The sequence below is a fragment of the Struthio camelus genome, chromosome 4, assembly GCF_040807025.1.
Source record: "Struthio camelus isolate bStrCam1 chromosome 4, bStrCam1.hap1, whole genome shotgun sequence".
Taxonomy (NCBI): domain Eukaryota; kingdom Metazoa; phylum Chordata; class Aves; order Struthioniformes; family Struthionidae; genus Struthio; species Struthio camelus.
Window position 1 is genome coordinate 80,326,757 of NC_090945.1, and position 16,276 is coordinate 80,343,032.

Below are 16,276 nucleotides of genomic sequence, written 5' to 3' on the forward strand. Positions count from 1 at the left end.
CACCCTTTTACAGATAAGGAGAGGCTGGACAGCTGTACTAATTGCTGTAGTCGGACCACGCAGGGTCTAGTCTTATCCTTGTGCCTAAGACGGCATTTAAGGTCGAGAGCAATGCAGAGGAGCAGCAGCAGTGCCCGCGAGAGGCATTTGTACTAAGAGCTTGAGTTCCTGTCCCTGCAGCAGCTGTAAACACTACAGCAGACCTGCAGCAGGGATGTCTGGGAAGTCACTTGTGTCCCACGAGCGAGAATAAATGCCTGTGCTACCCTGGACAGTGCTGTAAGGGAAGGCACAGGTCTAGAGTTCCCGTCGTGGCATGTCAGGAGCCCGTATTCAGCAGCATGGGCGAGGAAGCGGCTGCGTTGCGAACAGCCCCTTTGGCCCTGGGTACCACTAAGAGCATAGCCAGTGCCTCAGGCACCTTCGGAAAGCGCTCATGTTTGCCTTCATGAGTCTTGCTGATGGACCTTTCCAGAAGCCAGATTGTGATGAGAAAAGAATATTTCTAAAAGGCCTCTAAGAGGTATGTCTCTGGAAAAGTCCCCTTGCCCTAAAGCCCCTCTTTATTCTAGAGGACACAGGAGCAGCAGGAGGATGTACAGGTAGGCATTAGTTCTGCTGGACATCTTTCCAAAACTGTCCAGCCTGGTGTTGCTGGCGCAGGATACGCTTTCCATAATACTGCTACCCCATAGCATAGAGGGCAAGGGGGTAAGAATAGTTTTGATTTAGAATCTCGGCCTAAATATTATTGTAATTTTTTCAGCAGGAAAAGTCTTTAGCAAATTGACCAAAATCACAGCTTATCTTCACTGCTAACCTGAGGAGCGGGGAGAGGGAGGGAAAGACGACCGATATTTCGCTGGTGCAGGGCACGTGCTGCTGGCTTGAACGTTTGCAGTGAAGCTGAAAACGTTCTTACAGGTCCTGGAACTCCTCTGCTATTGTGATCAGGAGGAGAAGGAAAGAAATTTGGGTGAACAACCGTGAAACTTAGCATGCAATGTTCAAGCCCCTTTCCAAAGGGGACACAGGAGCCAGAAGAGAAATTGAGCAAGACCTAAAAAACATACAAACCGAATTTGGTTAACTGAAGAGGTAGAGGAACAACAAGGTAGTCTCACTGTGAGGGTTTTATACCAACGTACAAAAATAATTTGTATTTAGGTTTCCAGCCCCAAAGTAATTGTGGAAAGGAAGAGGGGAGTTGTTTTCACTACAAATATTTATTGAAATTTATTGTTGCTCTTCAAAACACAATTTTGACAGTATAGTCTCCAGGTGGAGAGGAGATCACGTCCTACAGGCACGATGGTGATGTAGGGAGAGAAAGCATCCTTGGTCACTGGTAAATGAGTGTCAGATCTGAGTACAATTGCTTAGGTGATTCTGACTGTCTCTTAGATGAGCGAGACTGGTAAGTCCTGCTATCTCTTTTATCATCATCTTCAATTCTGTTTCCCATGCAGCTTTGTTGGAGTGACTCGAGCTGGGCTGAATGTGGCTTCATTCAACTGGTTCCACCCTTGTTCTTTTGCATGTTGAGGGAGGGAAAAAAAAATCCAGCCCCACAAGCATTTTTCTGTGCTAGGAATTCTATGACCTCTGTCGCTATGCAGTCAGGCACCCCATGCACGACTGAAAATGGCAATTTTTCATCTAGGAGGGACATGTTCCACCCCCGAGTGATCTGCAGGCTTTGTGAAAAAAATCAGTCACAATTCCCATAGTTGCTGCATGTGGACTATGGTCTCAGAAGCTGTGTCCTAGGCCAAATGCATAGCGGGCTAGCCCCGTGACCTCTCCGCACCATATCCAGACCACTGTACCAGCAGCAGGCCCGGCCTTTGGAGGAGAAAGAGGGTTCCTTTTGCACCACACTTTTCAAAGAGCACGTTAGCCCTGATTGTCTTGGCTAACTCTCTGGAATTTCCTTCCTTGCCCTGGAGACAGAGCATTCTGTGGAAATGAAAATTAATACTTCTAGATGGCTTGAGTTTGGGTGTGTTTTCAATTATTATTTTATTTTTTGCAAAGGCGAGAATGAAAATTCAGTGGCTTCTACAAATAAACTCCTTTTAATTATAAACCTATTTAGCAGAAGGTGGAATTAACCACCTCAGAAAGAGCAGGGGGAGAGCCTTGAAGTCGCACACAAAACAGGGAGAGCACGAATCACACAGTTGGCACGAGATCCCATTTCATTTTTGCTCAGTGCAGGGGTTTTAAGCCACTGAATATCGCACTGTTCTTTTCCCCCTGTTCTCCAGAGGGAGAACAAATGCAAACGGTGTCGTGTTAGAAGGGGCTAAAAGGGCACCCTGTAATAATCCCATGCACGAAACCCCACAGATTCATCAATGAAGGAAGGTGTAAGAGCCATCAGGAAGCCTGCAATAGCCTCTGTGTACACATAACACCTCCGGAGGAATTTGCAGCAACTATTCAAGAACAGAGCCTGGTTTATTCACCCCGGCTTCACCCCATCGCTCACACACACATGCCTATGACACGCTCCGGGGAGCGAAACGGCGCTAAGTGCCCAACCAAAATAACCCCAGCCAGATGAAAAATAGGCTCCCTTGTTTCTCCCATCTGCGTGGGTGTTGGGGTTTGACAAGCTGGGGCTAACAGGCACAAGGAAGAATGTTCTTCCCACAATGTGTCCGTGTTCCAGGTTAGCAAGGGTAGGAATCAGCCTCGGATGGCAGCAGGTCACCTTATACTGCTTGTCTGCTCCCCACTGTGCAAACTCTTTTTCCTCCTAAAGCAGGGACAGGAAAGCCCAAGGAAGCCCCCATCATTCCTGCTGCGGCCAGCACAGAGACTACCTCAGTGTCCTGCTGATGCTGCCGTGTCCTACCAGACATGGCCACGGCACAAAACACAGCTCTGGAGCTGCCAGAGGGCTTCCAGGCAGGGTGGGAGATCCTGTTTTGCAGAGTGTCAGCCAAGCAGTATATCAGCTCCAGCCATCTTTCCAAATACACGTTCCCTCAAAGGCAGCAAATGAATTCAGCTTGCTCAAACTCACATTCATTTCATGCCCCTGCTCCACAAACATTCAGGCTTTAGCTGTACAAACACTTCCAGAAAACATATTCCACATTTTCAGCCTGTGCTTTTCACCCTGCGTGTCAATAAGGCCTGAACTTTCCTGTCAATGAATTTGTCCAGCTCCCTCTTGGACCTGCTGACACCATCTCTCCAGCCTCCTGGGGCAGCATGTTCCCATGGATCACTACGTGCTGCATAAAGAGGCCCTTTTAAAGTGGCGTCCCACCAGTTTTGCCCCCTCGTTCTAGTATTAGGGGATTTAGTGAAAAACAGTACCACATTCAGCTTACCTACTGCCATCAAGCTTATGAAATCCTGCATTATATTCCCTCCCAGCCCCCTTCTCCTCTCCAAATATTGCTGACAATATTGCCTCCCTTTGATGCCGTAGCTGCAATCATTAGATTCAGGTAATCTGGCCCAATGGAGAGCAGTCATTAGACCACTTAGTTACCCGTAGTGAGCAGTTGGCCTAAAATTCTTCATTTGCTAGTTGTGAGCTAACCAGAATTTTATGCTCATGTCTGGGATAGACGAGGGATGGAAAGTCACATAAATTAAAAGAGAGAGGCTAGATTTTTTTAAAGCTGCTTTCTCTTGTAAAAATGTTATTTTTTGCAAACTGGCTCTGTATAATATAGAGAACAGCGAGTTACACAAGTTTTTGTGGGAATTAAGTTTTTGAAATTGCTACATGCAAGAACACAGACCAGCTGTGACCACGAAAAACACCCTGAGTCTTATCCAATTGACCACAGCTCACATGTAGAATATTTGTGATCAGTCCATTTGACTTTGGAAAAAACACACATCTCTGCTACATGGTTTATTTTACAGAGGGGGAAAAAAAAAATCTGTTTTCAGTGCACGAGTAGGACTATGAATAATTAGTCTGTCATTCTGGCCATCCGACTGAGAAACTGAAATCATTTTGGTGTGATAGGGGTTGAAGGAATATTTTTCTTCACTTTTCCTTAGACACGAAAAAGATATCACTGCCCAAAACAAGGGATGGAAAGCCTTACACAAAAGCACTAAACTAGTTTTCAGAACTGCAAAACTGCGCTTCTAAACCACTTTACAGGAAACAGTCCGTGAACCTTGAAGCATTTCTCAGAACTCAACAGCTGAGCAGAGGTTTCGTGATACCCAGAAGGAGCTCTTGCTGTGCTCTCCTGTTCCCAGGAACCTCGGGCACTTCTGCACTTTCCCTTGCCTCATGGGCCTTTAATGATTAATTCTAATAACGCCCTCAGCAGTAGGGAAACGGTCTTTTCCCCCCTCCACAAGTTGGGAAAGGTGGAAATAGGCCAAGGGACAGCCCTTAGCCCTCAAAGGGCACCTGCAGCCAAACAAGGTCTCCAGCGTGCGACTCCTCAGCAGACCATCGGGCTTGTCCTCTCCCAGCATGGGAGACAGATGACAAGGAACAGCAGTAGCTAGCAAAGGCTACAGTTATGGTGAAACTGTGCAGGAGCTGGAAAGGCTAGAGAACAGATAGCCAAGCTCAGTGCCCTCCCCAAGCCTCGCAGCCCTAGTAATCAGATGCCTTCGCTATAGACTCGCTTCTCAGCTAGCATAAGGCAAGCTTTCAAGAAAGCATCTTGATCTATTCTGTGTGTAGAGCAAGTTGACGGATGGCTATCATATTGATGGATAGATATAGATTGATACAAGCTAACTATAAAGCTCAAATGTTGGAATTATTTGGCTTAGATGTGAGATCTGAGAAAAAAAATAAAAATCAATCTCATGATTTTTGATGGAAGGGCAAATGCAATTTCTGAAAGTGGGATTTGGCAACACTTCCTAGCACAGCGTGGGGGCTCTCATCTCTTCCATTTACAGTCTTTTATTACCACACTAACTGTTCCATTTTTTTCCAGCGAAGGTAGCAGCCAACTCTGCAGGCTGTTTGCAAGCAGAGGATAACTGGCTCCCAAAAAATATAAGCTCCAGAGCCAGCTCCTAAGAGCATTTGCAGGATCGTCCTCCAAGTGCTCCATTTCCCGTAGACCATTTATTTCCGAGTAACCCAGTTATTCCTCCTCCGTTTGTTGTGACGCCTGCGCTGGCAACATATCCATAATGAGTCGGCCATGCATTACATCCTCATACAGCTTCACCCCACCCTCCTTTATCTGTTTATCCTCCCCCTACATCATCAGCTTAAGCCCAACGTTGCCCCATACAAGCTCCTTATCTCAACCTACTGTCAATGTGCTCAAATTCACCCAGCCCAGCCAAACTAGGTAAAAACTATTCCTTTCTAATTCGCTACAGACTCTGACAGACCAGAAAAAGAAAGAGCTTCTCAACGGTCCTCCATGTCACCATTAGCTGGGCACGAGCATCCCCTATTCTGTGTCTCCGCACCAGAATATTCAGGGGTTTGAGGGCAGGAAACTGGTTTGGTGCAGCTGTCCGTTCTTAAGCACTGCAGCTCAAGGAAAGGCAGAGAGAAGCATTTCAGGGCAAATATGATTCCCACGCGGTTTGTTTTCTCAGAAAACTTTACCTTCTTCAGAGCAACAGGCTGAAACTCCAAGCTCCGTTCCTCCCACTGCTGGCCATCATTGTCAAAGAGGCAGTGAAGGGCTTAAAGAGATAGAAAAGTATTAGTTTATTAAATTGTATGTTAATAAAAGTCACTGACATTCTCCAAATCAAGATATGTAGGTGCATGATGTTACCAAACCCCAGTAATCAGATGTTAAAGCAAAGATGTGCCTCGCACAGAGCCAATTATAGCTTTGCACAATGTTCTGAGCACGGGAAGCCCAATGACCCGCTGGTCACGCCTTCCTCCCCTGTGCAATCACACTGAAGAAATACTTGCTCTCTTTTCCATTTCTGCAAAAAGATGTAGACAAAGAATAAAAGGGGTGTTACAGATCACCTGTCATATTTGGGGAAAAAAATGCACAATAGAAACAAGGCGTGATAAACTCTTTGCTTGAAAGGGAGCATGTTTCAGCTGTAAGGAATTCCTTGGTGCTGTTTTTCCAAGTCCTGAGAAAGGCTTTCACCAGAGATCTATACACAAGCGTTATTACAGCAAGCCATTTTGCAGGTAGGTATTGCTAAAATAACATCTGCAATGGAAAGAGACTTAGGAGGCGAGGAGAACTGGCACACAGGAGTCCCGAAGCAAAAACACCCCGTGACCCCATCACTTGCAACACTGATATCAATACATGGGAACCGAATCCCTTCGGCAAGTCAACATTACGCAGCCAGAAACTTGTGAAACGAGTTCCACAGGTCTGCAAATGCTGCGGCAGAGATGAAGCCGGAGAGCTGCGCACGGGGAAAAGACACCAGGGAAGAGCGAGGTTATGGACGGGGCACCAACAAATTAAGCCAGGAAGAAATTAAATCGAGAGGAAGCAGGACTAGGCAGTTGCAGACGATATCAGGCGGGCTCCTGCTGAGAGCTTCAAATCTCAGCTGTCGCAATGGCATCCTTTCCCGGCTCTCTCTGCCCCGCTGGGAGAGCAGCCACCCCACGCAGACTCCTCCTCACCGGAGGAGACGCTCAGCAAGATGCTCCCTTGCACGAATCAAATCAACCCAAGATGCCTCAAAATCTGACCAGGCTTCCCAGCATCACAGGTCCCTAAAGAGAGAGGAAAGGGAGTTTTCTCCATCTGCACATTAGCTGTGCTGTAACATGGGGAAAAGCATCTCCAGGAGTCGCCGCTCCTCCTTTGGGCCTGGCCCTGTTTCTCCCACATCTCCCCAGGACCTGCTGTCTTCCAGCTGGAGCCCATAACCACAGCGCGAGGTTGCACAACTGCAAACAGCGCGCACCCACAGCACACACTTCATTTCAAATCCAAAATTAACGCTGTTTCCCCAGACAGCAGGAAAAATGAGCAGCTTGGGGACTCTCATTAGATGAAAAGAGATTTCCTTCCGTTCTCTGTTGATTTACCAACCTAAAACTCTGATGGTGCTTGTTTGGGGAAGGAGAGGAAACAAAGGGGACTAACTTCTCCTCATCTGTCATTATAGGGATCGTCCTTGGTGCTTTAAAGACAAGTCCACTGGGCTTTGCAGGCAGCTTTTTAGCTAGACTGGCTCATAACAGGAAGGAAAAATTCACTCCGGTTGCTCAGCCATGCACTGTATGGATGCATTTATTTTATGGTATACCTGGATCCTTATGGTAACTTAGCACATTATGCCACCCCTTGGCCAAATCAGGAGGAGCTTTATCCAGCCCGGCAGACCTGCTTCGCAGCTGCCAAGGGCTTGCTGTTCGAGGTCCCATGTGCTCCCTTTGCAGTCACACCCGTCAGAGAAGTTTCAGGCCGGTTGGAGAAGTTTTCCCCACACATGAGGGTGGCAGGAACATTGCTTGATGGTGGATGGCCCAAAACAACAACGTTGTCCCAGAGCTGCAGCTCGTTTCTGAAAGCAGCTGCTGCCGGTGCTCAGCCCCGCTGGGCTCTGCCGACCCGCTCACTTCGCCCCACAAAGCGCCCAGTCTTCCTGTTCTTGAAATGCTTTTTCTCTCCCTCCTCTCTGGAGCCTGCCACCCTCACCTCTATAAACCAGGCCAGTCTCAAAGCAAAAACCCTCCCCATCGGCCCATTGGAGACAGGGGCGTTTTTTCCTAAGGGGCATGGGCTGGGGAAGAGCTCAAAGGGCACCTCTGGAAAGTGGTGTCAGCAGCCGATAAGGGCCGTGTTTGCTCAGACATACAGAACATAAGTTCATGGTTAACTAAGCAAGAGAAAAATTAATCACGCTTACACAGGCAAGGCTATGAACGGCCCCAACGCACAGAGCGCACTGCTGGCAATCGCCTTGTGCAAGTGAGACACGCTTAAATAGCATCTCTCCCTCCATAACGCAGCGTGGCATTTTCGCAGACGTCGCCCCAGAGTTTCCCAACGGGGCCCTATTCCAGAAAGGATCTCAGAGACCCGCCAAGATTTCGGTATGCTGCCGGAGCATTGCAGAGGTAACCGCTCCCCGTCCTGTTCCAGCATTGCCGGCAGCAGTTTTCCTGCATTTTGCAATGGCACTTTTCCTCTGAACCCCAGAGCATCTTCCTGCAGCGTGAACCATTAGCGGGGCCTCCACAGAGCTGCCAAAGTTGCTGCGAGTACTCCCCAAAAACATTGGGCTCCTTGTGGGGAGCGCTGCGAGCCTCGGACATGCCCTGTGCCAGGGAGCCCTGGACACGAGGCAGCCCGGCTGTGACCACTGCAACTGTACATTCATTGCAGGTATCAGATTAAGTTTACAGAAAACACCCCAAAGAGTCTACCTGGACAACCTTTCTGGGTGGGAAAAGGGCATGTTTCAATACGTGCACAGGTGAAGCCCTGCAGGGACCCACAGTACATCCCCTTCCACTGCTGCCGGCGGCGTCCAGACCCACAGAGTGTGTTATCCACCTCGTCCCAGGAAAACACACATAGGATTAGGAATACTGGCTTTCAGCTAGGCCCTGCTGTGTCCTTGGATACATTGCAGCCAATGCATTTTTCACAGCCGTGAGGGTGCTGCACTGCTCAGTTAGAAAGCATCTTAGTAAAAGTGGTAATTGCAAATGCACGCTGCCTGTGTGGCCTCCCAGCCCATCCTTTTCATTAGGGAAGAGGGGAAAAAAAAAATCATCATATTTGACCCTCAGTATAAAGGAAAATATAACATGAATGCACTCATTCACCTGGTGCCCTAGCAATTAGAGGGGACTCCAGCTTAACTTCAGTAAGTCAAGGATGGAAAGCTTTCAAAAGCCCACACCAAAGGGAGTAACTGGATGGGTTTTAAAAGGAGCAAGCAAATCTTTGCCCTAGAACAGCTTAACAGTACCATCTGCTGGAGAAAGCCTGAAGCAGCAAGAGCAAATCTGGGAGGTGTTGCAGAGGGATACAGGAAATACCACTGTACAAGGTAAAGATGTAATAACGTGGCTACGCAGGATTAATTTTCCGTAGACAACTGAATTTTCAACCACTTATCAGTAGGTGCTCAGCGAGGATGAAATCCACGCTAAGACTGTTGCCAGCAGGTCGAGGGAGGCGATCTTCCCCATCTACTCAACCCTGGTGAGGCCTCACCTGGAGTACTGTGTCCAATTCTGACAGTACAAGAGAGACATTCCCCAGTACAAGAGAGACATGGTGCTACTGGAGAGAGTCCAGTGGAGGGCTACAATGATGAGGGGACTGGAGCATCTCTCCTCTGAAGAAAGGCTGAGAGAGCTGGGCCTGTTCAGCCTGGAGAAGAGAAGACTGAGAGGTGATCTGATCGGTGTGTACAAGTATCTTAGGGTGTGCGTGTGGGGGGGGGGGGTGCTCTCAAGAGGATGAGGCCAGTCTCTTCTCCGTGGTGCCCAGCAACAGGACAAGAGGCAACAGGCACAAACTGAACCGCAGGAAGTTCCACCTAAACCTAAGGAAAAACTTCTTTCCTGTGAGGGTGACAGAGCACTGGAGCAGAGAGGTCGTGGAGTCTCCTTTGCTGGAGATATTCAAAACCCGTCTGGATGTGATCCTGGGCAATATGGTCTAGAGGACCGTGCTTGAGCAGGGAGGTTGGACTAGATGATCTCCAGAGGTCCCTTCCAACCTCAACCGTTCTGTGATTCTGTGAAGACGGAGCTGCTTCATTCTGGCTTCAAGGCCAGCATCGGGGGCAGCAAATGGGCTGCGCGCACGGGACATCCCGCAGACTGGCTGCCCCGAGCTCTGCTCGGAAAACAAAATAAGCGGTGGCCTTCGCAGGCAGCACAAGCTCATCACAAGGCAAGCAGGCAGACAACATGAACCGACCCGGGACAGCAGCATCATATAATCGATGGCTTGGGTGGAAAAATTTCCCTTGCTAAAATACTGCCCAGGCAGGGACAAGTCAAACCAATAACCAAGGTCACACGAGGACTGTGTTTCACATGCTGGAGAGAACGGACTTGCCTGTCAGCAATAATCATCTCCAATTAAAGCAATTTCATAGCTGGCCATTTTAAAAATAGAATTCCAACATCTGTATTAAAGAAGGAATTGTTTGGAGAAGCCCTGGATCAGAACAGAGGAAATATTAGTCTATTAGTGCTGCAGCTCTGTAAATTCCTAAAATCACACACAAATTCCTAAACACATCCATTTTCAAACAGGTTTTGAGTGTTTAATTAGCGATCTTTCTAGAATCTGCAGACAAAACATTAGCTTTAAACAATGCACTGGTTTCATTGCACTTAAGCAGCGTAATTACACAGCTCCATCCTGGCGCTGAATCAATTAAGCACGCCTGCAACAAAGAACAGTGGAACTAAAACTAATGTTGTAGCAGGAGCTAAATCACGGAGATTATTTGGAATGAAAGGCTGCTTAAAGAGACCGAGGCGAAGTTTATTTACACTCGTGAACGTCACTGAACTGTACCGTGCAACCTGCTCAAGGAGATCCTGACCTCCTGCTGTACCACATCAAGAAGCAGCAAATTAAATCCCTAAATCACAGGAGGCGTCTGCACTCCTGGAGCTCACGCTGTCCCCGGCTCTGAGCGGCTTGCTTAGATAAAACAAACAGCATATTCTATCAGAATTAGAGTTTTAAAGGAAAGCCTTGTTCAAAATCAGCAACTTCTTAACAGAGACGGAGTAAATAGCATTTACTATTTATAAAGCTGCCCAAACTATGAGCCAGAGCCGTGGCTACTGTAAACCAGGCACTGTTGACTCCTACTCAACTGTGACATCTTACAGACTCCTCCACAATTTGTCATGGCCACTAATTAGTTTATTAAAGTCTCCCTGGGAGTTGTGGGCTCCTGAGATGATGGAAGCTGAAGGGGGTTTTGTTGTTGTTGTTTTTTTAACATGCAATTCATTTTTCCATCTGTGATTTTGCTCCTCCACGCTTGGCTCAGCCCAGACGGCAGGAAAGCGCTGGCTTGTTCTGTCTTTGGATCGAGCTGTCCTTGATCACGCACCAAATACCTTGCTGCAGCTACATGCAGACTGGGGATTTTTCACCAGACGTTAATGGCGTTTGTTTATTAACAGAAGTAATTGTGAACCTGACTGTTCTGAATTCAAGCCTAAATGTGTTTTCAGAGGCTCTGAAAACATATGTTTTTTTTAAACATTGCTCAGGCTGTTGGGCTCTGCAGTAAAGCCAACTCTGGGACACTTTAAGCAAAAGACTGTTGCTATTTGGAAGCACTCATGGTGTCCACGGGGAGGTACACTTTGGCTGTGAGCTCTTGGTCTTAGCAAAGGGGAAGCAGGACATCACTTGGGAGTCCTTGGCACAGGGATCCCAGCCCGGAGAGGAGAAAAAGGGGTAGGAAGCAACCAAACGTGATCTTCAGGTTGTTGCTGTGATGTTTGCTCACGTGCAAACATGCTGCTTTTCCACCATTGTTTGGCACAAAACAGGCAGCTTTTGCACAGAGCAGCACAGTTTGTGAAAATTTCATAGTCAAAAGTTTAGTGCTTCCCCTCAAAAGACCACTTTATCAAAATATTTTCCTCTATTAAGTTATTTTAATATGCCTCCAGACACCATTTAAATACCATTTCCTTGGAAACTGAGCAGCTTGCACTAGGAAACTGAAGAGTCTCCATCCAGCATCTCCCCAACCATCCCATTAAGATGGGAACAATTAGAAAAAAGAAAAACCTCATTAAAAAATCCACAGTTCTGGTAAATTTCCCAACATTAAACGGAAAGCTACTCCCACATTGGACCCAAAATGATCAAATCGGGGAGCTGCAAGTCATAGCGCGGTTCCTCCTTCACCGGAAGGCCAATGGGAACATCACCACTGAGCAAGGGAGGCGGCTTCTAGGTACCCTGACGTGGGCCAAGAGTTAAAACAAACAAACAAACAAAAAAAAATCACAGCAGCCTACTGTCCACCATGAGGCCACGACAGCACTCAGCAGCTAAGAGAACTCAGCTTTCCAGCATCTTGCTAGGGAATCCTGCAAGGATCTGGGGAGGAAAGCAGCCTGGCTTCTCTCACAGCATCCCAGTGGCTGGTACAGCCCTGCAGAGCATTCCCATTGGAGCGGGTCGGCATTTCCCCATTGAAAAAGCACAGGCTGCAAGCCTCCGGGCAGTTTTTTTTAGAAAGTGCTGCCAGCAAAGGCCAGAGTTGGTGGTGTTTTGGAAAAGTCACTCACTTTTTCAGGTGTCTGAAACAAAACGTAGGAGCCCACCAAGCTCCTCCTTTCTCAATCATCCTGGCTGCATAGCACATTAGCTGCTATTTGGCTTCCCATCTGACAAATCGGAGACAAATTTCACAGCATGTCAGAAGCCCAGGGGCCCCTGTGCCACCCTTGCTGCCAGGGTACGTTGAGGTAGGGTCACTCCAGGGTTGGCTCCACCCACCTCTTTCCAGACTGGGGCAGATGCAGAACACCAAGAGCCTCCTGCTTCAGATCCTTATTCTTATCTCTTTTTTTCCCCCTACCTCAGAGTAATAATTCTACCTTTTTTTTGGTGCTCAGGCCTCACAGAAATAAAGCAATTTGATTGCTTCAGACGGACAAGCAAAGCCTGGGGCATCCTGAAGGACACTGGAGAGAGGTGGAGACTGGCCACTCTTGCCCAAGCAAGAAGACCTGGAAAATTCTTGTTTGGCCTTGCCAGGGTTGCTATTTCTGGACTTTTAATGGTGCAAAGCTTTCTGATGATGCCCTGTCCCAGAAGGTGGCCCACACTGGGTAATGTGGCAACCGCCTTCAAGGCAACTGACTCCTTGTACCCAGAGCCCAGGCAGGGAGCAGAGACCAGCCTGAATGAGATGATCCAGCCAGCAAAGAGAAGAGCCAGTCCAACTGGCAGCCCTTCTCCAGTGCTACTTCCACATGGCTCTGAGGGCATCCAAAAGCTTTTAAGAATGTGCAGGCCTGTCTGCAAGCCTTCCCAAGCTCTCTCAGCCCCTGCAGTGAGCCGCAAAGCTTCCATATCAAGCTAGGAGTTTGTGATCCTCCCTAGCTGCTTTTCTTCCAGGGAAGATTTTCAAGAAAACAATCGCTCCCCAGATGTAGCATCCCATGCCCTTTTCAGCTGCCCTTTCTCAAAGCAGCAGGGAAGGTCCTGTTTCTTTCTCTTTGTCACAAGCATATCTGCAGCATTGCTCCTCCATTGCCACCCAGCCCAATCCCTCACTCTCTAGTCAACATTTTCCCTCCTGCTACAGGGCAGGATTAGCAACCCCTCACCACACTGGCATGGATTCATAACAACAGGGAACACTGATGTGGTTACCAGAGGAGAAGAAACCCCATACCCAGCAACAGGTCTGTGCCAGTGCCATACCCACATGGATGCATCACAGCCTACTCCTATGGCCCTACATTTCCACATGCTTATACAAGCAAGGGAAGAACAGGAGACAACACATCTTACATGAGAATGATTTTGACCTGCACAGAACAGGACAAACCAGGATTTAGACTTTCCCAAAATAAACAAGACTTACCAGTGCTCAGCAACAAGCATCATTTTTTCTCCAAGTAGCTGGGAAGTATCTTCCCTGACTCATCATTCACAAATAACCATAGACAACCCAAATCCTCTTTTTCTGTCTGGACCACAACTATCAGGCAAGGTCTTAGCCCACGCCACGCCACGCCACGCCACGCCACGCCACGCCACGCCACGCCACGCCACGCCACGCCACGCCACGCCACGCCACGCCACGCCACGCCACTTTCCACCCTCTGCCTTGCCCCCCACTTTTCCTTATTCCACAGACCAGATTTATCAGGTCTTTTACCTTTTTTTTTTTAAAAAAAAAAAACTAAGAGGTCCTCTTCAATTACACTAAAACTCCTTTAGCTCTAAACAACCTGGTTTTAAGCACTATGACCCCAGGACCTGCCTCCCTTCACCTGGGGAAACAAGTCACACCTGATTCAGATGAAGCTGAATCAAGCCTTCTTGTTGGGTTTTATCAATCTGTGAGGAGCACCCAGCAGCAATGCCAAAATGAAAGCTTTCCTTTTGAAATCCTGTTCCTGGCAAATGCTATCTGCTTCACCACGGTCTCCTCAGGAATGAAAATGTGGGTAAAGGAATAAAATACGATGATGGTAAAGGAAACACACCTGCTTTTTCAGGCCACGGTGATTCTAAAAGCCCCTGTTTCATCTACTTGTACCAAAGACCCTGAGGACTGAGAATGGAAATCTCTGTAATAAAATACATGAACCACTTGCGGTTGGGGTAAAGGACAACCTATGGCCAAGGGGCAGTAGGAGACTTACAGTCCCCTGTGGGGAACTTTTCTAGGAGAACATACACATCGCACCTTCCTGACTTGCTGTTGTATTGTTGTCTTTTAGAATCAAAAGGACTAATTATCTTGGTGAAGACAGGCCTGTTGCTTGGCACAGATTACTGAGGGCTCTCAGACTCTGAGTGAGGTTACTGCAGCATGGCTGTGGTGGGGACCAGCCAAGGGAGAGCAGAGCACAAAGGGTTAATGGGAGCGGAGTGAGAACCAAAGGAGTGGGGTGAGAAATGAAGGAGCAGGTTGTGACAAATCCGCAGTAAGAACTGGCTGCCTTGGGAGGGATGGAGGCAGAGATTATGATGTCTTGGACTGTGATGGGTGTATAAGAAAGCATGATACACTCCTCAGCTTTGCTTCTCCGCTCTGCCCTAGAGACCCTCCATCCCAGCTGGCTTTGTGAAAAAGAAAAACTAGCCCCTTGTCGCTGCAAGGCATGTGTTATCTGCAGAGCTCCTGAGGGAAACAAGTGCCCAACAAAGATCCAAATTCACATGAAGTTACAAGAAAAATCCAAAATAAACAGGGATACTGAAGCTGGTAGCAGACTGTCTTGTAAGAGAACAGAGACTCAGGACCTATCAGAAAGAGGGTGCACAGCCGGACCTTGAGCTGTAACGTATCTTGGGGACTTGGCCTTTACCTGTCAGGGCCATCAGAAGGAGTTGGGGGAGACTTGGCAAGAGCGAGGAGAGGTGGGACTTTATTTCCTTCTCCCCTGTCCAGTCCTGGGTTAACTGAATAGCCAGTGGAAGAAATCCTGAACCTCAGCCATGCATTGGCAAACTCACATAGCAGAAACAGATCTTCAAATAATTTGAGATTAGACAGCTCTAAAAAGTCCAAATTACGCTTCCAGAACTGCAAACTAGACTGAGCTGCACACGCCCTCTTCCTTCATACAAAGAGATCTTGAAACTTCAATGCCTAAAACTGAATCAATGAAATGCAATTTTCCCTTCCCATCAGCAGTTGTCTATATTGCTGCATTAATTGTGCCAGGACAGCTCCCTGGCATTGAGGTCCTTTGGCACTTCACTGCCTGGGTTCATACTGCTGCCTTCCAGAGCAGGGTGGCCACTTCCAGGTTGCCCATGGGGAACCATCCCTGGCCCCTGCTAGTTCCCAAACTGCCTGCACTAGCTGGCCAAGGACTAACAATTTAACAGCACAACTGAGTTGCGGTGCATGAGGACATTCCTTGGCTCTGTTTAGTTCGCTGGTGTAGCTGTAGTTCCTCAGACCACTCCCTTCCTGCCTTTCATAGCCAATGCCTCTTTGATGTATTTCCAGTGTAGGTTAGATTATAAAACTGCCTGAACAGAGAGACCCTCACATGATCGCTGCTCGAGGAGGGGTTCCCATACTCACCTCTGGCATGATCACTTTTCATTGGTTTTGTGCATATGAACGGAGTATTTGCTTTCATCCCTCCTGCAAAAGAGCATATGGCAACTCATCCAGAAATCGCCTGACCTGCTCACAAAACTGATGCAGCGTGGGGGAAGGAGAAGCCAGGCTAGGAGACATGGGCAGTGCAGTATCGCTAACTGAAAGACAGTGTTATATGAAATCACAAACCCAGTTGCCTTCAGCTATGCTATTTGTAAGTTCACTCTTCTAAGCTAGCAAGGGAATTTCTATATGAGCGGCAGTTGCATGACAAACTGCATTGCAGGCATTCTCTACATGAAGAACCCCTCGACGAAAAAAAAAGAAAAAATGCGTTCTCAAAAAGATGGTTACATTTGACCTAAGAGCACTGTGGGAAAAAACATTAGCAGTACTGAATATAGGTGTCAGTGCAAATTATCCTCCTAAACAAGCAATCTTTTGGTATTTAAAAAAAAACTCCTGTTCTCAAGAACATTCCATCCCTGAGTTCTCTGCACAAAGCTTGGATCGGATGTCTACTATTCATATATTTTTCCCTCTTGGTTTCAATATT

The 16,276-nt window shown here is 47.7% G+C and overlaps 1 long non-coding RNA gene across 1 annotated transcript; it reads right to left on the reverse strand.

Annotated features, from left to right (window-relative positions):
• Window positions 1-1,214: 1,214 nt before the first annotated feature.
• LOC104151339 (uncharacterized) lies at window positions 1,215-7,654 on the reverse strand. The gene is made up of 3 exons (XR_011141132.1): window positions 7,216-7,654; window positions 5,576-5,655; window positions 1,215-1,845 (listed from the first exon to the last, which is right to left on the reverse strand). It is a non-coding gene; the product is annotated as an uncharacterized lncRNA (long non-coding RNA).
• Window positions 7,655-16,276: the final 8,622 nt, after the last annotated feature.